General features: G+C 54.9%; 23 non-coding genes across 23 annotated transcripts; 10 read left to right on the forward strand and 13 right to left on the reverse strand.

Moving 5' to 3' along the window:
• Positions 1-312: 312 nt before the first annotated feature.
• LOC134543570 (U1 spliceosomal RNA) lies at positions 313-475 on the reverse strand. The gene has a single exon (XR_010077057.1). It is a non-coding gene; the product is annotated as a U1 spliceosomal RNA (small nuclear RNA).
• Positions 476-1,018: 543 nt separating this feature from the next.
• LOC134543541 (U5 spliceosomal RNA) lies at positions 1,019-1,138 on the forward strand. Its single transcript, XR_010077028.1, has one exon. It is a non-coding gene; the product is annotated as a U5 spliceosomal RNA (small nuclear RNA).
• Positions 1,139-1,437: 299 nt separating this feature from the next.
• LOC134543571 (U1 spliceosomal RNA) lies at positions 1,438-1,600 on the reverse strand. Its single transcript, XR_010077058.1, has one exon. It is a non-coding gene; the product is annotated as a U1 spliceosomal RNA (small nuclear RNA).
• A 6,326-nt stretch (positions 1,601-7,926) lies between these two features.
• LOC134543572 (U1 spliceosomal RNA) lies at positions 7,927-8,089 on the reverse strand. The gene has a single exon (XR_010077059.1). It is a non-coding gene; the product is annotated as a U1 spliceosomal RNA (small nuclear RNA).
• A 543-nt stretch (positions 8,090-8,632) lies between these two features.
• On the forward strand, positions 8,633-8,752 carry LOC134543542 (U5 spliceosomal RNA). Its single transcript, XR_010077029.1, has one exon. It is a non-coding gene; the product is annotated as a U5 spliceosomal RNA (small nuclear RNA).
• Positions 8,753-9,051: 299 nt separating this feature from the next.
• Positions 9,052-9,214, reverse strand: LOC134543573 (U1 spliceosomal RNA). Its single transcript, XR_010077060.1, has one exon. It is a non-coding gene; the product is annotated as a U1 spliceosomal RNA (small nuclear RNA).
• Positions 9,215-9,757: 543 nt separating this feature from the next.
• Positions 9,758-9,877, forward strand: LOC134543543 (U5 spliceosomal RNA). Its single transcript, XR_010077030.1, has one exon. It is a non-coding gene; the product is annotated as a U5 spliceosomal RNA (small nuclear RNA).
• A 299-nt stretch (positions 9,878-10,176) lies between these two features.
• Positions 10,177-10,339, reverse strand: LOC134543574 (U1 spliceosomal RNA). The gene has a single exon (XR_010077061.1). It is a non-coding gene; the product is annotated as a U1 spliceosomal RNA (small nuclear RNA).
• Positions 10,340-16,637: 6,298 nt separating this feature from the next.
• Positions 16,638-16,800, reverse strand: LOC134543576 (U1 spliceosomal RNA). The gene has a single exon (XR_010077063.1). It is a non-coding gene; the product is annotated as a U1 spliceosomal RNA (small nuclear RNA).
• Positions 16,801-17,343: 543 nt separating this feature from the next.
• Positions 17,344-17,463, forward strand: LOC134543544 (U5 spliceosomal RNA). The gene has a single exon (XR_010077031.1). It is a non-coding gene; the product is annotated as a U5 spliceosomal RNA (small nuclear RNA).
• A 299-nt stretch (positions 17,464-17,762) lies between these two features.
• Positions 17,763-17,925, reverse strand: LOC134543577 (U1 spliceosomal RNA). The gene has a single exon (XR_010077064.1). It is a non-coding gene; the product is annotated as a U1 spliceosomal RNA (small nuclear RNA).
• Positions 17,926-18,468: 543 nt separating this feature from the next.
• LOC134543545 (U5 spliceosomal RNA) lies at positions 18,469-18,588 on the forward strand. Its single transcript, XR_010077032.1, has one exon. It is a non-coding gene; the product is annotated as a U5 spliceosomal RNA (small nuclear RNA).
• A 299-nt stretch (positions 18,589-18,887) lies between these two features.
• Positions 18,888-19,050, reverse strand: LOC134543578 (U1 spliceosomal RNA). Its single transcript, XR_010077065.1, has one exon. It is a non-coding gene; the product is annotated as a U1 spliceosomal RNA (small nuclear RNA).
• Positions 19,051-19,593: 543 nt separating this feature from the next.
• LOC134543546 (U5 spliceosomal RNA) lies at positions 19,594-19,713 on the forward strand. Its single transcript, XR_010077033.1, has one exon. It is a non-coding gene; the product is annotated as a U5 spliceosomal RNA (small nuclear RNA).
• A 299-nt stretch (positions 19,714-20,012) lies between these two features.
• Positions 20,013-20,175, reverse strand: LOC134543579 (U1 spliceosomal RNA). Its single transcript, XR_010077066.1, has one exon. It is a non-coding gene; the product is annotated as a U1 spliceosomal RNA (small nuclear RNA).
• A 543-nt stretch (positions 20,176-20,718) lies between these two features.
• LOC134543547 (U5 spliceosomal RNA) lies at positions 20,719-20,838 on the forward strand. The gene has a single exon (XR_010077034.1). It is a non-coding gene; the product is annotated as a U5 spliceosomal RNA (small nuclear RNA).
• Positions 20,839-21,137: 299 nt separating this feature from the next.
• On the reverse strand, positions 21,138-21,300 carry LOC134543580 (U1 spliceosomal RNA). The gene has a single exon (XR_010077067.1). It is a non-coding gene; the product is annotated as a U1 spliceosomal RNA (small nuclear RNA).
• Positions 21,301-21,843: 543 nt separating this feature from the next.
• Positions 21,844-21,963, forward strand: LOC134543548 (U5 spliceosomal RNA). The gene has a single exon (XR_010077035.1). It is a non-coding gene; the product is annotated as a U5 spliceosomal RNA (small nuclear RNA).
• Positions 21,964-22,262: 299 nt separating this feature from the next.
• On the reverse strand, positions 22,263-22,425 carry LOC134543582 (U1 spliceosomal RNA). Its single transcript, XR_010077068.1, has one exon. It is a non-coding gene; the product is annotated as a U1 spliceosomal RNA (small nuclear RNA).
• Positions 22,426-22,968: 543 nt separating this feature from the next.
• Positions 22,969-23,088, forward strand: LOC134543549 (U5 spliceosomal RNA). The gene has a single exon (XR_010077036.1). It is a non-coding gene; the product is annotated as a U5 spliceosomal RNA (small nuclear RNA).
• A 299-nt stretch (positions 23,089-23,387) lies between these two features.
• LOC134543583 (U1 spliceosomal RNA) lies at positions 23,388-23,550 on the reverse strand. Its single transcript, XR_010077069.1, has one exon. It is a non-coding gene; the product is annotated as a U1 spliceosomal RNA (small nuclear RNA).
• Positions 23,551-24,093: 543 nt separating this feature from the next.
• Positions 24,094-24,213, forward strand: LOC134543551 (U5 spliceosomal RNA). Its single transcript, XR_010077038.1, has one exon. It is a non-coding gene; the product is annotated as a U5 spliceosomal RNA (small nuclear RNA).
• A 299-nt stretch (positions 24,214-24,512) lies between these two features.
• On the reverse strand, positions 24,513-24,675 carry LOC134543584 (U1 spliceosomal RNA). The gene has a single exon (XR_010077070.1). It is a non-coding gene; the product is annotated as a U1 spliceosomal RNA (small nuclear RNA).
• Between the last annotated feature and the right edge of the window lie 12 nt (positions 24,676-24,687).

The raw sequence follows: 24,687 nt of genomic DNA on the forward strand, positions 1-24,687 counted from the left end.
TTTACACACTGGGCCGGTTACCGTTAAACCACTGGGCCCGGGGGTGAGGCGGGGAGGGGGAAATCTGAAAAATCGAATTGGACAAGTATCGTTCATGGGAATTTTTTTTTTCTTTTTTCAACTATTACCATGCACAATTACGTACCTTCCTTCCGCACTTTCAAGACGGTGGGGTTGTTCGCCAAGGCACCGTAAACTTGAGACCTACGAATGCATTACATACCATACACAGATGAAAAAAAAAAAAAAAATTACACTTCACTGTACATAATTCTTAACACTACTTCACAACTACTAAGTTGAAATTTTTTCACCGGGACAGCGCGAACGCAGTCCCGACTACCAAAAATTACGCGCCCGAGTTACCCACATTTGGGGTAATCGCAGAGGTCAGCTCAACCGAAGTGCAAGGGAAGAGCCTCACCCTGGGGGAACCCCCTGCTTGATCAGGGTAGCCCCTACGCCAGGTAAGTATGCTGCGCAGTGTTTCGCTTTTCTATTTCACTTGGAGCTCGGACCACCTCATCAACGTGTTTTGAGGTTATGTACTTCTACCTCCGAAACAGCTCTTTCCCCAGACATAACACTCCCGTGCCAGTTCATCACACTACATGACAGTACACACCAACAATGCAAATACAATTTCTTCCTACAACTGCCCGTTTCTACTCGCACCTCGTTTCCTTTGTTTCTGTACCCACGGCGACGGTCGACCGCCGCGTGCATTTGGTTACCCCGTTTGCCGCGTGGCGGCACTTGGTTACACCGTTTGCCGCGTGGCGGCACTCGGGTCGTCGCGTCCGCCTCGGCAAAAAGGCGGGCACCACGGCACAGTCGAGAGGGGAACTTTTTTCCATTAGCAACATACCTAGGGTTTCACGAAATATCGAGTGCCGTGTCCCACGAGGCGATTTTCGGACGATTCGCGGCTTCAGGCTGCACGACCGTACGCTATTTTCACCATTAGTGGTGGTCCGCACATTTTTCCTATATAGTCCGGATTTTCAAAGTTTCAACCGTGCTCTGGTTTCCCTTCAAACGCATAAATCTTTCGCCTTTTACTAAAGATTTCCGTGGAGGGGAACATTTGATGAGTCTTTAAACAATTTTTTGTTGTGCCCAGTGTTTACACACTGGGCCGGTTACCGTTAAACCACTGGGCCCGGGGGTGAGGCGGGGAGGGGGAAATCTGAAAAATCGAATTGGACAAGTATCGTTCATGGGAATTTTTTTTTTCTTTTTTCAACTATTACCATGCACAATTACGTACCTTCCTTCCGCACTTTCAAGACGGTGGGGTTGTTCGCCAAGGCACCGTAAACTTGAGACCTACGAATGCATTACATACCATACACAGATGAAAAAAAAAAAAAAAATTACACTTCACTGTACATAATTCTTAACACTACTTCACAACTACTAAGTTGAAATTTTTTCACCGGGACAGCGCGAACGCAGTCCCGACTACCAAAAATTACGCGCCCGAGTTACCCACATTTGGGGTAATCGCAGAGGTCAGCTCAACCGAAGTGCAAGGGAAGAGCCTCACCCTGGGGGAACCCCCTGCTTGATCAGGGTAGCCCCTACGCCAGGTAAGTATGCTGCGCAGTGTTTCGCTTTTCTATTTCACTTGGAGCTCGGACCACCTCATCAACGTGTTTTGAGGTTATGTACTTCTACCTCCGAAACAGCTCTTTCCCCAGACATAACACTCCCGTGCCAGTTCATCACACTACATGACAGTACACACCAACAATGCAAATACAATTTCTTCCTACAACTGCCCGTTTCTACTCGCACCTCGTTTCCTTTGTTTCTGTACCCACGGCGACGGTCGACCGCCGCGTGCATTTGGTTACCCCGTTTGCCGCGTGGCGGCACTTGGTTACACCGTTTGCCGCGTGGCGGCACTCGGGTCGTCGCGTCCGCCTCGGCAAAAAGGCGGGCACCACGGCACAGTCGAGAGGGGAACTTTTTTCCATTAGCAACATACCTAGGGTTTCACGAAATATCGAGTGCCGTGTCCCACGAGGCGATTTTCGGACGATTCGCGGCTTCAGGCTGCACGACCGTACGCTATTTTCACCATTAGTGGTGGTCCGCACATTTTTCCTATATAGTCCGGATTTTCAAAGTTTCAACCGTGCTCTGGTTTCCCTTCAAACTGCTCTTAGGTGCTACTCTGAGTGGTTTGCAGGGATTTCCTTAGTTAATTCGAGTTTTCCTCGCGTGCTTTTATAATCCGACCAGTCGTTTCTGGTGCGAAGACTTGCTGCTGGGTGCATATCCGGATCTGGTAACTCTCAGCAGCAAGCAACAGGGTCCCCCCCTGGGCATTGCTGGGGGGACTCTGCAGAAATAAATTCAACCCTCGGGTTCCACTAATTATTATTTTATTTTTATTTACAAGTTCTACTCAGCATCACTCCTATTATATTCACTCCATCTTCTTCCACTTTTAACTGACTGCTGACTGCTGCTGCTGCTTCCTGGGGCTGTCACCAGGTGGCCGAGAAGAGTAGTTCCTCCCAGGTGTGGCTCTTGGCCTGCCGACTTGATTGTTTCTCGTCGGCATGGCCGAGGGGGGGTCCGGGGAGGACCCGCCCCTGGGGGACTCCGACTTTGAGGGCCGACTCCAACCGCCATTGAGGGACTACACCAGGCCTCCTGGTGGCCACCGAGACCGGACGGGTGCCTCGGGCGATGCTGGAGCAGAGGGATGCTCGCCGCCCCCCACCCCCAGCCAGACCGGGATCCGCACCCAGGAGCGCTGCACGAAGGTGTCGGAGTCCAAGCATCACCAGATGGTGCCACCTGGCTTCTGCTCCGACACCCCCTTCACCCCGGACGTCACCATGGCAGCAACCCTCACCACCACGACCACCACCATGACGACCACGACAGTTTGCACTTTCACCCCCTCTGCTTCTCACCCCATCTCCTCACCATTCTCAGCGCCTTCCCCCTCACTGCCACTCATCCCTGTCGAGCCTGCGGCCCCCCGGGACGTGCCGATGGACACCGGCTTCAGCCTCCCCCGCCGGACGGTGAAGCGGCCGAGGATGGGGCGCGCCGAGGACCGCACCTCCATCTCCAACCGGTTTGGCGCCCTCGAGCTCGACTCCGCCGGCGAGGAGGGGACCTCGTCCCGGGACTCGTCACCTGCACCATCCACGTCATCCCGCATCTCACACCTCACCCGCCGCACCACCCCCCGACCGACTACGACCGCCGCGACTCAGCCATCGACCTCCGCTGCTCGTCAGCTGTCGCCTCGACCATCCACCTCCGCATCTGCACCTGGACCCCGCACCCGGCCTCCCACCCAACCTGCTGCCGCCCCCGCATCTGCCTCCGCCGCCGCCACCGTCAAGCCTACCCGCATGCCGCCCATCGGCTGCCGCCTCCCCATCACCACCAGCCCCTTCACCCTGGCCCAATCGTTTCAGTCGCTCCTTTCTGGCAAGCTATCCATCACCTCCGTCGACGGCCGCACCTCCTTTTACACCTCTAACGCCGCTGATCACACCTTCCTATACAACCACCTCACCCAGCTCGGCCATCAGCCTTTCACGCACCTGCGACAGGACGAGAAGGGGGACCGACTCGTCCTGAAGCGTCTCCCACTCACCACTACCCCCGAGGAGGTGCACGCCGCCCTCCTCGACCTGGACCTACCCGTTGCTTCCGTCACTCCGCTCCGCGTCACCGACACCGCCACGACCCGTCCGTTCCTGGTTAATACTCACCACCTGGGGGAGGCAGCTCCCTTCCTGGCTCTACGCTCCCTGGGCTGCTGGGTGGTCTCCGTCGAACGCTATCGTGGCAGCGGGCGGGTCCCGCAGTGTTACCGGTGCCAGCAGGCCGGCCACCCATCCACACGCTGCGAGAGGCCGGTGGCCTGTTTCAAGTGTGCCGGGCCCCACCGGTCCCGCGAGTGCACATCGACGACTCCGAAGTGCGTCAATTGCGGCGAGGCGCACTTCGCGACTTCCATGGACTGCCGGGTGAACCAGGCCTACCTCAGACGCCACCCCCCCCGACAACAGCCTGAGGCCACCCCGGCACCGCGACCGCGACCGCCAAACTTGACCGACGCTCGTGCCTTTCCCGCCGTCACCTCCAACGCCTGGACTCGGCGCGGTTCCGCCGCCGCCACCCTGTTCCCCTCCCGCGACGGGCCATCACCATCTGCACCTCAGGACCCCTCATCTCACCGACCGGACGCTGACGACACTTCTTTCACTACGATCATACGTGACCTCATCCAGCTGTTTCGGCAGTACTTTCCCTTCGTTCGCCGCACCCTGACCGCCCTGTCCCATGCCAAGTCCCCTTCGGAGAGATTCGAGGTGCTCCTCCAAGCGCTTCTGAGTCTCTTCGATGGATCCCCCGCCGCCCCTTAAGCTCCTAGTCTGGAACGCCTTTTCTTTGCTCCCTAAGCTTCTCGACTTCCTTCACCTCGTCGACGAGCACTCACCCGATGTCGTGTTCCTATCAGAGACCTGGCTGACCCCCGCTGTACCCCTCCGCGTCCCGGGATATGCCGTCCACCGCTCCGACCGTGATGGTCGGGGGGGTGGGGTGGCACTCCTGGTGCGCGACACCTTCACCCATCACCGCCGACACATTCCACCTTCACCCGCGACTGAGGCTGTGGCCGTGCGCCTGTTCGGACAGCCCTACTCCCTGACTCTAGTCTCCGTGTATCTCCCACCCCAATTTGCCTTCCCCTCTGCCGCCGTTGTCGCCCTCGGTCGGCTCGATGCCCATGTCGTGCTGGCCGGGGACTTCAACGCCACCCATCCCTACTGGGGCTGCGTCGCGGCCAACCGCCGAGGCAGCTCCCTCCGTCAGCTCCTCCGGCGTACTAACCTCTCCATCTGCGCCCCCGCCACCCCCACATTCTTCCCCGCTCAGCACCACCGTCATCCCAGTATCATCGACCTCGCCCTCACCACACCGCTCCCCATCATCTCTGGTCTCACCACGCTCACCGCCGGGGCCTCGGATCACCTGCCCGTCCTCGGCTCCCTTCACTTCTACCCCCATTCCAACCCGCACCTTCCCCGCTTCGACTTCCGCAACGCCGACTGGAATGGGTTCCAGACCACCCTCTCATCATCACTCGACCTCACCCTCCCCTTCGACACCCCCGACCGTCTCGACGCCAACGTCGTGTCATTCACCCGGGCCGTCTCTGCGGCCGCCTCCGCTCACATTCCGCTGGCCACTCCAAGTACCCGCATCACCCCCTTCCCGCCTTACCTGCGTGACGCCGTGGTCCTGCGCGACCGCTTCCGCGGCCTGTGGCAGGCCAACCGGTCCCCGTTGACACGGATGGTGTTCCTCCTGCTGCGGGGCCGGTGCCGCCGGATGGTCGCGGCGTGGAAGGCGCATTTGGAGACCCGGCGTCTCGGCTCCCTCGCCTCTGCATCCGGCTCTCTGTGGACCTACGTCCGGCGCCTCCGATCGGTCCCCACCACTATTCCCCCACTCACCCACTCGGCCGGGGTGGCGGAGACTGCCCCTGAGCGATCGGAGGCGGTCGCTGCCTACCTCGCGACCACGTTTGCCTCCGCTGACCCCCCCACCCTCTCCTCCGAGTCTTCGGACGACGGGGACACACCCCCCCCCCCTCGCACATCACGTCACTCTGCCCGTTCTTCCGGACTCTCTGCCATTCCCTCTCGCCACGCCATCGGAGGTGCGCACACTCCTCCTCCGTCTCAAGCCCCCTTCTGCCCCCGGTTCCGACTCTCTGCCTGCACCCGTCCTCCGTGCTCTTCCTCGGAAGGCGACGGTCTTCCTTACCCGCATCATCAACGCGATGTTCCTTCTCTGTCATTTCCCCACCCCTTGGAAAGTGGCCATTGTCTCACCCATACCCAAACCCGGGAAGCCCCCTTCCCTACCATCATCGTACCGCCCCATTTCTCTTCTACCCATCGTCTCTAAGGTCGCAGAGCGGACCATTCTCACACGCCTTCTCCTTCACGTCAACCTCTTGCATCTTCTCCCCCATCACCAGTTCGGTTTCCGCAAACGTCACTCCACCTCCCACGCCATCGCCCGTGTGGAGGTGCTGGCTGTCCAAGGTTTCGCACGGCGCCAACACACGGGCATGGTGCTTCTGGACCTTGCCCGGGCATTTGATTCCGTGCCCCATTCACTACTCGTTCACCGTCTCTCCGCCACCGACCTTCCGCCTCATCTCATACGCCTCATCTGCTCGTTCCTGGGGGGTCGTACCTTCCGGGTTCGGGTGGAGGGCGAACTCTCCGACCCCCGTCACATCATGGCCGGCGTCCCCCAGGGCGCCATCCTTTCACCCCTTCTCTTCACCCTTCACATCGCCGACCTGCAACCACCACCTGGCACTCACCTGGTTCAGTACGCCGATGACACTTGCCTCCTCGCTTCCTCCGTCTCCGAGCGGATGCTCGGCGACCGCCTGAGCCGCGGGCTCACATCACTCTCTACTCAGTTCCTCGCGCACGGCATCGGGCTGAACTGCTCGAAGACCCAATCCATTCTCTTCTCACGCATCCACCCACGCCAGGACCACCCCCCACGAGTTTCCAGCACTGCCATCCCCTGGTCACCCGAGGTCCGCTATCTGGGGGTGACCCTGGACAGTACCTTCACTTTCATCCCGCACCTTGCTTCCATGAAGACTCAATCCAGGGCGGTCTTGGCGCAGCTGGCACCGATACTGCGACCCTCATCTGGCACCCCCCTCCCGGTTCGCATCACCGCATTTCATTCCTACGTCATCCCACGCTTCACCTACGCATCCCCCGTGTGGGTTCATTCATCCCGTTTCAACCTTCGCCCCATTACCCGCACCTACTTCCTGGGGATTCGTCTCCTTCTCGGACTCCCCCGCGCCACCTCCAGGCTGACTCTCCTGGCAGACTCCGGCCTGCCCCACCTTCACCCTCTCCTTCGCTCCATGACAACTTACTTCCTACGCCGATGCCGACGCAGCGACAACCCCCTCATCCTTCAACTTGCGGAGCCGCTGCCTCCTGCACCCCACCCACGACGACCGCTCTTTTCGACTGACCACTTACGCGACGACTCCGACGACGACGCTGACGACGTCCCGGCGGCCGGTGGGCCCGGTAGATGACGGCGTAGACCTCCACGTCCACCGGTAGCCTCCGCGGACCCGCCACCATAGTTCACCATCTACATCGCCACTCCGTCTTCTTCCCATCGTCATCAGCATCGCCGTTTTCTCCGCGCGGCCTCCATCAGCTGCGCGGCTCCTGGATCAGCATCTCTTCACCCCCAGCAGTCCCTCACCCCCCCTCCACCCAACAAGTAGCCGGGACCTTCAAGAACCTCCGTGTTGGCGGGGTCCAGCATCGTCATGTTCTTCATCTTTGTGTTTATGTTCTGTACAGTGTTCTTGTCCACTGCCTTGTATGTATCTTTATGTATTAAATGATGTTTTTGTGTGTGGGCCCCTAAAAAAAAAAAAAAAAAAAAAAAAAAAAAAAAAAAAAAAAAAAAAAAAAAAAAAAAAAAAAAAAAAAAAAAAACTAAAGATTTCCGTGGAGGGGAACATTTGATGAGTCTTTAAACAATTTTTTGTTGTGCCCAGTGTTTACACACTGGGCCGGTTACCGTTAAACCACTGGGCCCGGGGGTGAGGCGGGGAGGGGGAAATCTGAAAAATCGAATTGGACAAGTATCGTTCATGGGAATTTTTTTTTTCTTTTTTCAACTATTACCATGCACAATTACGTACCTTCCTTCCGCACTTTCAAGACGGTGGGGTTGTTCGCCAAGGCACCGTAAACTTGAGACCTACGAATGCATTACATACCATACACAGATGAAAAAAAAAAAAAAAATTACACTTCACTGTACATAATTCTTAACACTACTTCACAACTACTAAGTTGAAATTTTTTCACCGGGACAGCGCGAACGCAGTCCCGACTACCAAAAATTACGCGCCCGAGTTACCCACATTTGGGGTAATCGCAGAGGTCAGCTCAACCGAAGTGCAAGGGAAGAGCCTCACCCTGGGGGAACCCCCTGCTTGATCAGGGTAGCCCCTACGCCAGGTAAGTATGCTGCGCAGTGTTTCGCTTTTCTATTTCACTTGGAGCTCGGACCACCTCATCAACGTGTTTTGAGGTTATGTACTTCTACCTCCGAAACAGCTCTTTCCCCAGACATAACACTCCCGTGCCAGTTCATCACACTACATGACAGTACACACCAACAATGCAAATACAATTTCTTCCTACAACTGCCCGTTTCTACTCGCACCTCGTTTCCTTTGTTTCTGTACCCACGGCGACGGTCGACCGCCGCGTGCATTTGGTTACCCCGTTTGCCGCGTGGCGGCACTTGGTTACACCGTTTGCCGCGTGGCGGCACTCGGGTCGTCGCGTCCGCCTCGGCAAAAAGGCGGGCACCACGGCACAGTCGAGAGGGGAACTTTTTTCCATTAGCAACATACCTAGGGTTTCACGAAATATCGAGTGCCGTGTCCCACGAGGCGATTTTCGGACGATTCGCGGCTTCAGGCTGCACGACCGTACGCTATTTTCACCATTAGTGGTGGTCCGCACATTTTTCCTATATAGTCCGGATTTTCAAAGTTTCAACCGTGCTCTGGTTTCCCTTCAAACGCATAAATCTTTCGCCTTTTACTAAAGATTTCCGTGGAGGGGAACATTTGATGAGTCTTTAAACAATTTTTTGTTGTGCCCAGTGTTTACACACTGGGCCGGTTACCGTTAAACCACTGGGCCCGGGGGTGAGGCGGGGAGGGGGAAATCTGAAAAATCGAATTGGACAAGTATCGTTCATGGGAATTTTTTTTTTCTTTTTTCAACTATTACCATGCACAATTACGTACCTTCCTTCCGCACTTTCAAGACGGTGGGGTTGTTCGCCAAGGCACCGTAAACTTGAGACCTACGAATGCATTACATACCATACACAGATGAAAAAAAAAAAAAAAATTACACTTCACTGTACATAATTCTTAACACTACTTCACAACTACTAAGTTGAAATTTTTTCACCGGGACAGCGCGAACGCAGTCCCGACTACCAAAAATTACGCGCCCGAGTTACCCACATTTGGGGTAATCGCAGAGGTCAGCTCAACCGAAGTGCAAGGGAAGAGCCTCACCCTGGGGGAACCCCCTGCTTGATCAGGGTAGCCCCTACGCCAGGTAAGTATGCTGCGCAGTGTTTCGCTTTTCTATTTCACTTGGAGCTCGGACCACCTCATCAACGTGTTTTGAGGTTATGTACTTCTACCTCCGAAACAGCTCTTTCCCCAGACATAACACTCCCGTGCCAGTTCATCACACTACATGACAGTACACACCAACAATGCAAATACAATTTCTTCCTACAACTGCCCGTTTCTACTCGCACCTCGTTTCCTTTGTTTCTGTACCCACGGCGACGGTCGACCGCCGCGTGCATTTGGTTACCCCGTTTGCCGCGTGGCGGCACTTGGTTACACCGTTTGCCGCGTGGCGGCACTCGGGTCGTCGCGTCCGCCTCGGCAAAAAGGCGGGCACCACGGCACAGTCGAGAGGGGAACTTTTTTCCATTAGCAACATACCTAGGGTTTCACGAAATATCGAGTGCCGTGTCCCACGAGGCGATTTTCGGACGATTCGCGGCTTCAGGCTGCACGACCGTACGCTATTTTCACCATTAGTGGTGGTCCGCACATTTTTCCTATATAGTCCGGATTTTCAAAGTTTCAACCGTGCTCTGGTTTCCCTTCAAACGCATAAATCTTTCGCCTTTTACTAAAGATTTCCGTGGAGGGGAACATTTGATGAGTCTTTAAACAATTTTTTGTTGTGCCCAGTGTTTACACACTGGGCCGGTTACCGTTAAACCACTGGGCCCGGGGGTGAGGCGGGGAGGGGGAAATCTGAAAAATCGAATTGGACAAGTATCGTTCATGGGAATTTTTTTTTTCTTTTTTCAACTATTACCATGCACAATTACGTACCTTCCTTCCGCACTTTCAAGACGGTGGGGTTGTTCGCCAAGGCACCGTAAACTTGAGACCTACGAATGCATTACATACCATACACAGATGAAAAAAAAAAAAAAAATTACACTTCACTGTACATAATTCTTAACACTACTTCACAACTACTAAGTTGAAATTTTTTCACCGGGACAGCGCGAACGCAGTCCCGACTACCAAAAATTACGCGCCCGAGTTACCCACATTTGGGGTAATCGCAGAGGTCAGCTCAACCGAAGTGCAAGGGAAGAGCCTCACCCTGGGGGAACCCCCTGCTTGATCAGGGTAGCCCCTACGCCAGGTAAGTATGCTGCGCAGTGTTTCGCTTTTCTATTTCACTTGGAGCTCGGACCACCTCATCAACGTGTTTTGAGGTTATGTACTTCTACCTCCGAAACAGCTCTTTCCCCAGACATAACACTCCCGTGCCAGTTCATCACACTACATGACAGTACACACCAACAATGCAAATACAATTTCTTCCTACAACTGCCCGTTTCTACTCGCACCTCGTTTCCTTTGTTTCTGTACCCACGGCGACGGTCGACCGCCGCGTGCATTTGGTTACCCCGTTTGCCGCGTGGCGGCACTTGGTTACACCGTTTGCCGCGTGGCGGCACTCGGGTCGTCGCGTCCGCCTCGGCAAAAAGGCGGGCACCACGGCACAGTCGAGAGGGGAACTTTTTTCCATTAGCAACATACCTAGGGTTTCACGAAATATCGAGTGCCGTGTCCCACGAGGCGATTTTCGGACGATTCGCGGCTTCAGGCTGCACGACCGTACGCTATTTTCACCATTAGTGGTGGTCCGCACATTTTTCCTATATAGTCCGGATTTTCAAAGTTTCAACCGTGCTCTGGTTTCCCTTCAAACTGCTCTTAGGTGCTACTCTGAGTGGTTTGCAGGGATTTCCTTAGTTAATTCGAGTTTTCCTCGCGTGCTTTTATAATCCGACCAGTCGTTTCTGGTGCGAAGACTTGCTGCTGGGTGCATATCCGGATCTGGTAACTCTCAGCAGCAAGCAACAGGGTCCCCCCCTGGGCATTGCTGGGGGGACTCTGCAGAAATAAATTCAACCCTCGGGTTCCACTAATTATTATTTTATTTTTATTTACAAGTTCTACTCAGCATCACTCCTATTATATTCACTCCATCTTCTTCCACCTTTAACTGACTGCTGACTGCTGCTGCTGCTTCCTGGGGCTGTCACCAGGTGGCCGAGAAGAGTAGTTCCTCCCAGGTGTGGCTCTTGGCCTGCCGACTTGATTGTTTCTCGTCGGCATGGCCGAGGGGGGGTCCGGGGAGGACCCGCCCCTGGGGGACTCCGACTTTGAGGGCCGACTCCAACCGCCATTGAGGGACTACACCAGGCCTCCTGGTGGCCACCGAGACCGGACGGGTGCCTCGGGCGATGCTGGAGCAGAGGGATGCTCGCCGCCCCCCACCCCCAGCCGGACCGGGATCCGCACCCAGGAGCGCTGCACGAAGGTGTCGGAGTCCAAGCATCACCAGATGGTGCCACCTGGCTTCTGCTCCGACACCCCCTTCACCCCGGACGTCACCATGGCAGCAACCCTCACCACCACGACCACCACCATGACGACCACGACAGTTTGCACTTTCACCCCCTCTGCTTCTCACCCCATCTCCTCACCATTCTCAGCGCCTTCCCCCTCACTGCCACTCATCCCTGTCGAGCCTGCGGCCCCCCGGGACGTGCCGATGGACACCGGCTTCAGCCTCCCCCGCCGGACGGTGAAGCGGCCGAGGATGGGGCGCGCCGAGGACCGCACCTCCATCTCCAACCGGTTTGGCGCCCTCGAGCTCGACTCCGCCGGCGAGGAGGGGACCTCGTCCCGGGACTCGTCACCTGCACCATCCACGTCATCCCGCATCTCACACCTCACCCGCCGCACCACCCCCCGACCGACTACGACCGCCGCGACTCAGCCATCGACCTCCGCTGCTCGTCAGCCGTCGCCTCGACCATCCACCTCCGCATCTGCACCTGGACCCCGCACCCGGCCTCCCACCCAACCTGCTGCCGCCCCCGCATCTGCCTCCGCCGCCGCCACCGTCAAGCCTACCCGCATGCCGCCCATCGGCTGCCGCCTCCCCATCACCACCAGCCCCTTCACCCTGGCCCAATCGTTTCAGTCGCTCCTTTCTGGCAAGCTATCCATCACCTCCGTCGACGGCCGCACCTCCTTTTACACTTCTAACGCCGCTGATCACACCTTCCTATACAACCACCTCACCCAGCTCGGCCATCAGCCTTTCACGCACCTGCGACAGGACGAGAAGGGGGACCGACTCGTCCTGAAGCGTCTCCCACTCACCACTACCCCCGAGGAGGTGCACGCCGCCCTCCTCGACCTGGACCTACCCGTTGCTTCCGTCACTCCGCTCCGCGTCACCGACACCGCCACGACCCGTCCGTTCCTGGTTAATACTCACCACCTGGGGGAGGCAGCTCCCTTCCTGGCTCTACGCTCCCTGGGCTGCTGGGTGGTCTCCGTCGAACGCTATCGTGGCAGCGGGCGGGTCCCGCAGTGTTACCGGTGCCAGCAGGCCGGCCACCCATCCACACGCTGCGAGAGGCCGGTGGCCTGTTTCAAGTGTGCCGGGCCCCACCGGTCCCGCGAGTGCACTTCGACGACTCCGAAGTGCGTCAATTGCGGCGAGGCGCACTTCGCGACTTCCATGGACTGCCGGGTGAACCAGGCCTACCTCAGACGCCACCCCCCCCGACAACAGCCTGAGGCCACCCCGGCACCGCGACCGCGACCGCCAAACTTGACCGACGCTCGTGCCTTTCCCGCCGTCACCTCCAACGCCTGGACTCGGCGCGGTTCCGCCGCCGCCACCCTGTTCCCCTCCCGCGACGGGCCATCTCCATCTGCACCTCAGGGCCCCTCATCTCACCGACCGGACGCTGACGACACTTCATTCACCGCGATCATACGTGACCTCATCCAGCTGTTTCGGCAGTACTTTCCCTTCATTCGCCGCACCCTGACCGCCCTGTCCCATGCCAAGTCCCCTTCGGAGAGATTCGAGGTGCTCCTCCAAGCGCTTCTGGGTCTCTTCGATGGATCCCCCGCCGCCCCTTAAGCTCCTAGTCTGGAACGCCTTTTCTTTGCTCCCTAAGCTTCTCGACTTCCTTCACCTCGTCGACGAGCACTCACCCGATGTCGTGTTCCTATCAGAGACCTGGCTGACCCCCGCTGTACCCCTCCGCGTCCCGGGATATGCCGTCCACCGCTCCGACCGTGATGGTCGGGGGGGTGGGGTGGCACTCCTGGTGCGCGACACCTTCACCCATCACCGCCGACACATTCCACCTTCACCCGCGACTGAGGCTGTGGCCGTGCGCCTGTTCGGACAGCCCTACTCCCTGACTCTAGTCTCCGTGTATCTCCCACCCCAATTTGCCTTCCCCTCTGCCGCCGTTGTCGCCCTCGGTCGGCTCGATGCCCATGTCGTGCTGGCCGGGGACTTCAACGCCACCCATCCCTACTGGGGCTGCGTCGCGGCCAACCGCCGAGGCAGCTCCCTCCGTCAGCTCCTCCGGCGTACTAACCTCTCCATCTGCGCCCCCGCCACCCCCACATTCTTCCCCGCTCAGCACCACCGTCATCCCAGTATCATCGACCTCGCCCTCACCACACCGCTCCCCATCATCTCTGGTCTCACCACGCTCACCGCCGGGGCCTCGGATCACCTGCCCGTCCTCGGCTCCCTTCACTTCTACCCCCATTCCAACCCGCACCTTCCCCGCTTCGACTTCCGCAACGCCGACTGGAATGGGTTCCAGACCACCCTCTCATCATCACTCGACCTCACCCTCCCCTTCGACACCCCCGACCGTCTCGACGCCAACGTCGTGTCATTCACCCGGGCCGTCTCTGCGGCCGCCTCCGCTCACATTCCGCTGGCCACTCCAAGTACCCGCATCACCCCCTTCCCGCCTTACCTGCGTGACGCCGTGGTCCTGCGCGACCGCTTCCGCGGCCTGTGGCAGGCCAACCGGTCCCCGTTGACACGGATGGTGTTCCTCCTGCTGCGGGGCCGGTGCCGCCGGATGGTCGCGGCGTGGAAGGCGCATTTGGAGACCCGGCGTCTCGGCTCCCTCGCCTCTGCATCCGGCTCTCTGTGGACCTACGTCCGGCGCCTCCGATCGGTCCCCACCACTATTCCCCCACTCACCCACCCGGCCGGGGTGGCGGAGACTGCCCCTGAGCGATCGGAGGCGGTCGCTGCCTACCTCGCGACCACGTTTGCCTCCGCTGACCCCCCCACCCTCTCCTCCGAGTCTTCGGACGACGGGGACACACCCCCCCCCCCTCGCACATCACGTCACTCTGCCCGTTCTTCCGGACTCTCTGCCATTCCCTCTCGCCACGCCATCGGAGGTGCGCACACTCCTCCTCCGTCTCAAGCCCCCTTCTGCCCCCGGTTCCGACTCTCTGCCTGCACCCGTCCTCCGTGCTCTTCCTCGGAAGGCGACGGTCTTCCTTACCCGCATCATCAACGCGATGTTCCTTCTCTGTCATTTCCCCACCCCTTGGAAAGTGGCCATTGTCTCACCCATACCCAAACCCGGGAAGCCCCCTTCCCTACCATCATCGTACCGCCCCATTTCTCTTCTACCCATCATCTCTAAGGTCGCAGAGCGGACCATTCTCACACGCCTTCTCCTTCACGTCAACCTCTTGCATCTTCTCCCCCATCACCAGTTCGGTTTCCGCAAACGTCACTCCACCTCCCACGCCATCGCCCGTGTGGAGGTGCTGGCTGTCCAAGGTTTCGCACGGCGCCAACACACGGGCATGGTGCTTCTGGACCTTGCCCGGGCATTTGATTCCGTGCCCCATTCACAACTCATTCACCGTCTCTCCGCCGCCGACCTTCCACCTCATCTCATACGCCTCATCTGCTCGTTCCTGGGGGGTCGTACCTTCCGGGTTCGGGTGGAGGGCGAACTCTCCGACCCCCGTCACATCATGGCCGGCGTCCCCCAGGGCGCCATCCTTTCACCCCTTCTCTTCACCCTTCACATCGCCGACCTGCAACCACCACCTGGCACTCACCTGGTTCAGTACGCCGATGACACTTGCCTCCTCGCTTCCTCCGTCTCCGAGCGGATGCTCGGCGACCGCCTGAGCCGCGGGCTCACATCACTCTCTACTCAGTTCCTCGCGCACGGCATCGGGCTGAACTGCTCGAAGACCCAATCCATTCTCTTCTCACGCATCCACCCACGCCAGGACCACCCCCCACGAGTTTCCAGCACTGCCATCCCCTGGTCACCCGAGGTCCGCTATCTGGGGGTGACCCTGGACAGTACCTTCACTTTCATCCCGCACCTTGCTTCCATGAAGACTCAATCCAGGGCGGTCTTGGCGCAGCTGGCACCGATACTGCGACCCTCATCTGGCACCCCCCTCCCGGTTCGCATCACCGCATTTCATTCCTACGTCATCCCACGCTTCACCTACGCATCCCCCGTGTGGGTTCATTCATCCCGTTTCAACCTTCGCCCCATTACCCGCACCTACTTCCTGGGGATTCGTCTCCTTCTCGGACTCCCCCGCGCCACCTCCAGGCTGACTCTCCTGGCAGACTCCGGCCTGCCCCACCTTCACCCTCTCCTTCGCTCCATGACAACTTACTTCCTACGCCGATGCCGACGCAGCGACAACCCCCTCATCCTTCAACTTGCGGAGCCGCTGCCTCCTGCACCCCACCCACGACGACCGCTCTTTTCGACTGACCACTTACGCGACGACTCCGACGACGACGCTGACGACGTCCCGGCGGCCGGTGGGCCCGGTAGATGACGGCGTAGACCTCCACGTCCACCGGTAGCCTCCGCGGACCCGCCACCATAGTTCACCATCTACATCGCCACTCCGTCTTCTTCCCATCGTCATCAGCATCGCCGTTTTCTCCGCGCGGCCTCCATCAGCTGCGCGGCTCCTGGATCAGCATCTCTTCACCCCCAGCAGTCCCTCACCCCCCCTCCACCCAACAAGTAGCCGGGACCTTCAAGAACCTCCGTGTTGGCGGGGTCCAGCAGCATCGTCATGTTCTTCATCTTTGTGTTTATGTTCTGTACAGTGTTCTTGTCCACTGCCTTGTATGTATCTTTATGTATTAAATGATGTTTTTGTGTGTGGGCCCCTAGGGGCCCCACTTATTAAAAAAAAAAAAAAAAAAAAAAAAAACTAAAGATTTCCGTGGAGGGGAACATTTGATGAGTCTTTAAACAATTTTTTGTTGTGCCCAGTGTTTACACACTGGGCCGGTTACCGTTAAACCACTGGGCCCGGGGGTGAGGCGGGGAGGGGGAAATCTGAAAAATCGAATTGGACAAGTATCGTTCATGGGAATTTTTTTTTTCTTTTTTCAACTATTACCATGCACAATTACGTACCTTCCTTCCGCACTTTCAAGACGGTGGGGTTGTTCGCCAAGGCACCGTAAACTTGAGACCTACGAATGCATTACATACCATACACAGATGAAAAAAAAAAAAAAAATTACACTTCACTGTACATAATTCTTAACACTACTTCACAACTACTAAGTTGAAATTTTTTCACCGGGACAGCGCGAACGCAGTCCCGACTACCAAAAATTACGCGCCCGAGTTACCCACATTTGGGGTAATCGCAGAGGTCAGCTCAACCGAAGTGCAAGGGAAGAGCCTCACCCTGGGGGAACCCCCTGCTTGATCAGGGTAGCCCCTACGCCAGGTAAGTATGCTGCGCAGTGTTTCGCTTTTCTATTTCACTTGGAGCTCGGACCACCTCATCAACGTGTTTTGAGGTTATGTACTTCTACCTCCGAAACAGCTCTTTCCCCAGACATAACACTCCCGTGCCAGTTCATCACACTACATGACAGTACACACCAACAATGCAAATACAATTTCTTCCTACAACTGCCCGTTTCTACTCGCACCTCGTTTCCTTTGTTTCTGTACCCACGGCGACGGTCGACCGCCGCGTGCATTTGGTTACCCCGTTTGCCGCGTGGCGGCACTTGGTTACACCGTTTGCCGCGTGGCGGCACTCGGGTCGTCGCGTCCGCCTCGGCAAAAAGGCGGGCACCACGGCACAGTCGAGAGGGGAACTTTTTTCCATTAGCAACATACCTAGGGTTTCACGAAATATCGAGTGCCGTGTCCCACGAGGCGATTTTCGGACGATTCGCGGCTTCAGGCTGCACGACCGTACGCTATTTTCACCATTAGTGGTGGTCCGCACATTTTTCCTATATAGTCCGGATTTTCAAAGTTTCAACCGTGCTCTGGTTTCCCTTCAAACGCATAAATCTTTCGCCTTTTACTAAAGATTTCCGTGGAGGGGAACATTTGATGAGTCTTTAAACAATTTTTTGTTGTGCCCAGTGTTTACACACTGGGCCGGTTACCGTTAAACCACTGGGCCCGGGGGTGAGGCGGGGAGGGGGAAATCTGAAAAATCGAATTGGACAAGTATCGTTCATGGGAATTTTTTTTTTCTTTTTTCAACTATTACCATGCACAATTACGTACCTTCCTTCCGCACTTTCAAGACGGTGGGGTTGTTCGCCAAGGCACCGTAAACTTGAGACCTACGAATGCATTACATACCATACACAGATGAAAAAAAAAAAAAAAATTACACTTCACTGTACATAATTCTTAACACTACTTCACAACTACTAAGTTGAAATTTTTTCACCGGGACAGCGCGAACGCAGTCCCGACTACCAAAAATTACGCGCCCGAGTTACCCACATTTGGGGTAATCGCAGAGGTCAGCTCAACCGAAGTGCAAGGGAAGAGCCTCACCCTGGGGGAACCCCCTGCTTGATCAGGGTAGCCCCTACGCCAGGTAAGTATGCTGCGCAGTGTTTCGCTTTTCTATTTCACTTGGAGCTCGGACCACCTCATCAACGTGTTTTGAGGTTATGTACTTCTACCTCCGAAACAGCTCTTTCCCCAGACATAACACTCCCGTGCCAGTTCATCACACTACATGACAGTACACACCAACAATGCAAATACAATTTCTTCCTACAACTGCCCGTTTCTACTCGCACCTCGTTTCCTTTGTTTCTGTACCCACGGCGACGGTCGACCGCCGCGTGCATTTGGTTACCCCGTTTGCCGCGTGGCGGCACTTGGTTACACCGTTTGCCGCGTGGCGGCACTCGGGTCGTCGCGTCCGCCTCGGCAAAAAGGCGGGCACCACGGCACAGTCGAGAGGGGAACTTTTTTCCATTAGCAACATACCTAGGGTTTCACGAAATATCGAGTGCCGTGTCCCACGAGGCGATTTTCGGACGATTCGCGGCTTCAGGCTGCACGACCGTACGCTATTTTCACCATTAGTGGTGGTCCGCACATTTTTCCTATATAGTCCGGATTTTCAAAGTTTCAACCGTGCTCTGGTTTCCCTTCAAACGCATAAATCTTTCGCCTTTTACTAAAGATTTCCGTGGAGGGGAACATTTGATGAGTCTTTAAACAATTTTTTGTTGTGCCCAGTGTTTACACACTGGGCCGGTTACCGTTAAACCACTGGGCCCGGGGGTGAGGCGGGGAGGGGGAAATCTGAAAAATCGAATTGGACAAGTATCGTTCATGGGAATTTTTTTTTTCTTTTTTCAACTATTACCATGCACAATTACGTACCTTCCTTCCGCACTTTCAAGACGGTGGGGTTGTTCGCCAAGGCACCGTAAACTTGAGACCTACGAATGCATTACATACCATACACAGATGAAAAAAAAAAAAAAAATTACACTTCACTGTACATAATTCTTAACACTACTTCACAACTACTAAGTTGAAATTTTTTCACCGGGACAGCGCGAACGCAGTCCCGACTACCAAAAATTACGCGCCCGAGTTACCCACATTTGGGGTAATCGCAGAGGTCAGCTCAACCGAAGTGCAAGGGAAGAGCCTCACCCTGGGGGAACCCCCTGCTTGATCAGGGTAGCCCCTACGCCAGGTAAGTATGCTGCGCAGTGTTTCGCTTTTCTATTTCACTTGGAGCTCGGACCACCTCATCAACGTGTTTTGAGGTTATGTACTTCTACCTCCGAAACAGCTCTTTCCCCAGACATAACACTCCCGTGCCAGTTCATCACACTACATGACAGTACACACCAACAATGCAAATACAATTTCTTCCTACAACTGCCCGTTTCTACTCGCACCTCGTTTCCTTTGTTTCTGTACCCACGGCGACGGTCGACCGCCGCGTGCATTTGGTTACCCCGTTTGCCGCGTGGCGGCACTTGGTTACACCGTTTGCCGCGTGGCGGCACTCGGGTCGTCGCGTCCGCCTCGGCAAAAAGGCGGGCACCACGGCACAGTCGAGAGGGGAACTTTTTTCCATTAGCAACATACCTAGGGTTTCACGAAATATCGAGTGCCGTGTCCCACGAGGCGATTTTCGGACGATTCGCGGCTTCAGGCTGCACGACCGTACGCTATTTTCACCATTAGTGGTGGTCCGCACATTTTTCCTATATAGTCCGGATTTTCAAAGTTTCAACCGTGCTCTGGTTTCCCTTCAAACGCATAAATCTTTCGCCTTTTACTAAAGATTTCCGTGGAGGGGAACATTTGATGAGTCTTTAAACAATTTTTTGTTGTGCCCAGTGTTTACACACTGGGCCGGTTACCGTTAAACCACTGGGCCCGGGGGTGAGGCGGGGAGGGGGAAATCTGAAAAATCGAATTGGACAAGTATCGTTCATGGGAATTTTTTTTTTCTTTTTTCAACTATTACCATGCACAATTACGTACCTTCCTTCCGCACTTTCAAGACGGTGGGGTTGTTCGCCAAGGCACCGTAAACTTGAGACCTACGAATGCATTACATACCATACACAGATGAAAAAAAAAAAAAAAATTACACTTCACTGTACATAATTCTTAACACTACTTCACAACTACTAAGTTGAAATTTTTTCACCGGGACAGCGCGAACGCAGTCCCGACTACCAAAAATTACGCGCCCGAGTTACCCACATTTGGGGTAATCGCAGAGGTCAGCTCAACCGAAGTGCAAGGGAAGAGCCTCACCCTGGGGGAACCCCCTGCTTGATCAGGGTAGCCCCTACGCCAGGTAAGTATGCTGCGCAGTGTTTCGCTTTTCTATTTCACTTGGAGCTCGGACCACCTCATCAACGTGTTTTGAGGTTATGTACTTCTACCTCCGAAACAGCTCTTTCCCCAGACATAACACTCCCGTGCCAGTTCATCACACTACATGACAGTACACACCAACAATGCAAATACAATTTCTTCCTACAACTGCCCGTTTCTACTCGCACCTCGTTTCCTTTGTTTCTGTACCCACGGCGACGGTCGACCGCCGCGTGCATTTGGTTACCCCGTTTGCCGCGTGGCGGCACTTGGTTACACCGTTTGCCGCGTGGCGGCACTCGGGTCGTCGCGTCCGCCTCGGCAAAAAGGCGGGCACCACGGCACAGTCGAGAGGGGAACTTTTTTCCATTAGCAACATACCTAGGGTTTCACGAAATATCGAGTGCCGTGTCCCACGAGGCGATTTTCGGACGATTCGCGGCTTCAGGCTGCACGACCGTACGCTATTTTCACCATTAGTGGTGGTCCGCACATTTTTCCTATATAGTCCGGATTTTCAAAGTTTCAACCGTGCTCTGGTTTCCCTTCAAACGCATAAATCTTTCGCCTTTTACTAAAGATTTCCGTGGAGGGGAACATTTGATGAGTCTTTAAACAATTTTTTGTTGTGCCCAGTGTTTACACACTGGGCCGGTTACCGTTAAACCACTGGGCCCGGGGGTGAGGCGGGGAGGGGGAAATCTGAAAAATCGAATTGGACAAGTATCGTTCATGGGAATTTTTTTTTTCTTTTTTCAACTATTACCATGCACAATTACGTACCTTCCTTCCGCACTTTCAAGACGGTGGGGTTGTTCGCCAAGGCACCGTAAACTTGAGACCTACGAATGCATTACATACCATACACAGATGAAAAAAAAAAAAAAAATTACACTTCACTGTACATAATTCTTAACACTACTTCACAACTACTAAGTTGAAATTTTTTCACCGGGACAGCGCGAACGCAGTCCCGACTACCAAAAATTACGCGCCCGAGTTACCCACATTTGGGGTAATCGCAGAGGTCAGCTCAACCGAAGTGCAAGGGAAGAGCCTCACCCTGGGGGAACCCCCTGCTTGATCAGGGTAGCCCCTACGCCAGGTAAGTATGCTGCGCAGTGTTTCGCTTTTCTATTTCACTTGGAGCTCGGACCACCTCATCAACGTGTTTTGAGGTTATGTACTTCTACCTCCGAAACAGCTCTTTCCCCAGACATAACACTCCCGTGCCAGTTCATCACACTACATGACAGTACACACCAACAATGCAAATACAATTTCTTCCTACAACTGCCCGTTTCTACTCGCACCTCGTTTCCTTTGTTTCTGTACCCACGGCGACGGTCGACCGCCGCGTGCATTTGGTTACCCCGTTTGCCGCGTGGCGGCACTTGGTTACACCGTTTGCCGCGTGGCGGCACTCGGGTCGTCGCGTCCGCCTCGGCAAAAAGGCGGGCACCACGGCACAGTCGAGAGGGGAACTTTTTTCCATTAGCAACATACCTAGGGTTTCACGAAATATCGAGTGCCGTGTCCCACGAGGCGATTTTCGGACGATTCGCGGCTTCAGGCTGCACGACCGTACGCTATTTTCACCATTAGTGGTGGTCCGCACATTTTTCCTATATAGTCCGGATTTTCAAAGTTTCAACCGTGCTCTGGTTTCCCTTCAAACGCATAAATCTTTCGCCTTTTACTAAAGATTTCCGTGGAGGGGAACATTTGATGAGTCTTTAAACAATTTTTTGTTGTGCCCAGTGTTTACACACTGGGCCGGTTACCGTTAAACCACTGGGCCCGGGGGTGAGGCGGGGAGGGGGAAATCTGAAAAATCGAATTGGACAAGTATCGTTCATGGGAATTTTTTTTTTCTTTTTTCAACTATTACCATGCACAATTACGTACCTTCCTTCCGCACTTTCAAGACGGTGGGGTTGTTCGCCAAGGCACCGTAAACTTGAGACCTACGAATGCATTACATACCATACACAGATGAAAAAAAAAAAAAAAATTACACTTCACTGTACATAATTCTTAACACTACTTCACAACTACTAAGTTGAAATTTTTTCACCGGGACAGCGCGAACGCAGTCCCGACTACCAAAAATTACGCGCCCGAGTTACCCACATTTGGGGTAATCGCAGAGGTCAGCTCAACCGAAGTGCAAGGGAAGAGCCTCACCCTGGGGGAACCCCCTGCTTGATCAGGGTAGCCCCTACGCCAGGTAAGTATGCTGCGCAGTGTTTCGCTTTTCTATTTCACTTGGAGCTCGGACCACCTCATCAACGTGTTTTGAGGTTATGTACTTCTACCTCCGAAACAGCTCTTTCCCCAGACATAACACTCCCGTGCCAGTTCATCACACTACATGACAGTACACACCAACAATGCAAATACAATTTCTTCCTACAACTGCCCGTTTCTACTCGCACCTCGTTTCCTTTGTTTCTGTACCCACGGCGACGGTCGACCGCCGCGTGCATTTGGTTACCCCGTTTGCCGCGTGGCGGCACTTGGTTACACCGTTTGCCGCGTGGCGGCACTCGGGTCGTCGCGTCCGCCTCGGCAAAAAGGCGGGCACCACGGCACAGTCGAGAGGGGAACTTTTTTCCATTAGCAACATACCTAGGGTTTCACGAAATATCGAGTGCCGTGTCCCACGAGGCGATTTTCGGACGATTCGCGGCTTCAGGCTGCACGACCGTACGCTATTTTCACCATTAGTGGTGGTCCGCACATTTTTCCTATATAGTCCGGATTTTCAAAGTTTCAACCGTGCTCTGGTTTCCCTTCAAACGCATAAATCTTTCGCCTTTTACTAAAGATTTCCGTGGAGGGGAACATTTGATGAGTCTTTAAACAATTTTTTGTTGTGCCCAGTGTTTACACACTGGGCCGGTTACCGTTAAACCACTGGGCCCGGGGGTGAGGCGGGGAGGGGGAAATCTGAAAAATCGAATTGGACAAGTATCGTTCATGGGAATTTTTTTTTTCTTTTTTCAACTATTACCATGCACAATTACGTACCTTCCTTCCGCACTTTCAAGACGGTGGGGTTGTTCGCCAAGGCACCGTAAACTTGAGACCTACGAATGCATTACATACCATACACAGATGAAAAAAAAAAAAAAAATTACACTTCACTGTACATAATTCTTAACACTACTTCACAACTACTAAGTTGAAATTTTTTCACCGGGACAGCGCGAACGCAGTCCCGACTACCAAAAATTACGCGCCCGAGTTACCCACATTTGGGGTAATCGCAGAGGTCAGCTCAACCGAAGTGCAAGGGAAGAGCCTCACCCTGGGGGAACCCCCTGCTTGATCAGGGTAGCCCCTACGCCAGGTAAGTATGCTGCGCAGTGTTTCGCTTTTCTATTTCACTTGGAGCTCGGACCACCTCATCAACGTGTTTTGAGGTTATGTACTTCTACCTCCGAAACAGCTCTTTCCCCAGACATAACACTCCCGTGCCAGTTCATCACACTACATGACAGTACACACCAACAATGCAAATACAATTTCTTCCTACAACTGCCCGTTTCTACTCGCACCTCGTTTCCTTTGTTTCTGTACCCACGGCGACGGTCGACCGCCGCGTGCATTTGGTTACCCCGTTTGCCGCGTGGCGGCACTTGGTTACACCGTTTGCCGCGTGGCGGCACTCGGGTCGTCGCGTCCGCCTCGGCAAAAAGGCGGGCACCACGGCACAGTCGAGAGGGGAACTTTTTTCCATTAGCAACATACCTAGGGTTTCACGAAATATCGAGTGCCGTGTCCCACGAGGCGATTTTCGGACGATTCGCGGCTTCAGGCTGCACGACCGTACGCTATTTTCACCATTAGTGGTGGTCCGCACATTTTTCCTATATAGTCCGGATTTTCAAAGTTTCAACCGTGCTCTGGTTTCCCTTCAAACGCATAAATCTTTCGCCTTTTACTAAAGATTTCCGTGGAGGGGAACATTTGATGAGTCTTTAAACAATTTTTTGTTGTGCCCAGTGTTTACACACTGGGCCGGTTACCGTTAAACCACTGGGCCCGGGGGTGAGGCGGGGAGGGGGAAATCTGAAAAATCGAATTGGACAAGTATCGTTCATGGGAATTTTTTTTTTCTTTTTTCAACTATTACCATGCACAATTACGTACCTTCCTTCCGCACTTTCAAGACGGTGGGGTTGTTCGCCAAGGCACCGTAAACTTGAGACCTACGAATGCATTACATACCATACACAGATGAAAAAAAAAAAAAAAATTACACTTCACTGTACATAATTCTTAACACTACTTCACAACTACTAAGTTGAAATTTTTTCACCGGGACAGCGCGAACGCAGTCCCGACTACCAAAAATTACGCGCCCGAGTTACCCACATTTGGGGTAATCGCAGAGGTCAGCTCAACCGAAGTGCAAGGGAAGAGCCTCACCCTGGGGGAACCCCCTGCTTGATCAGGGTAGCCCCTACGCCAGGTAAGTATGCTGCGCAGTGT

Source organism: Bacillus rossius, unplaced genomic scaffold (assembly GCF_032445375.1).
Source record: "Bacillus rossius redtenbacheri isolate Brsri unplaced genomic scaffold, Brsri_v3 Brsri_v3_scf127, whole genome shotgun sequence".
NCBI lineage: Eukaryota > Metazoa > Arthropoda > Insecta > Phasmatodea > Bacillidae > Bacillus > Bacillus rossius.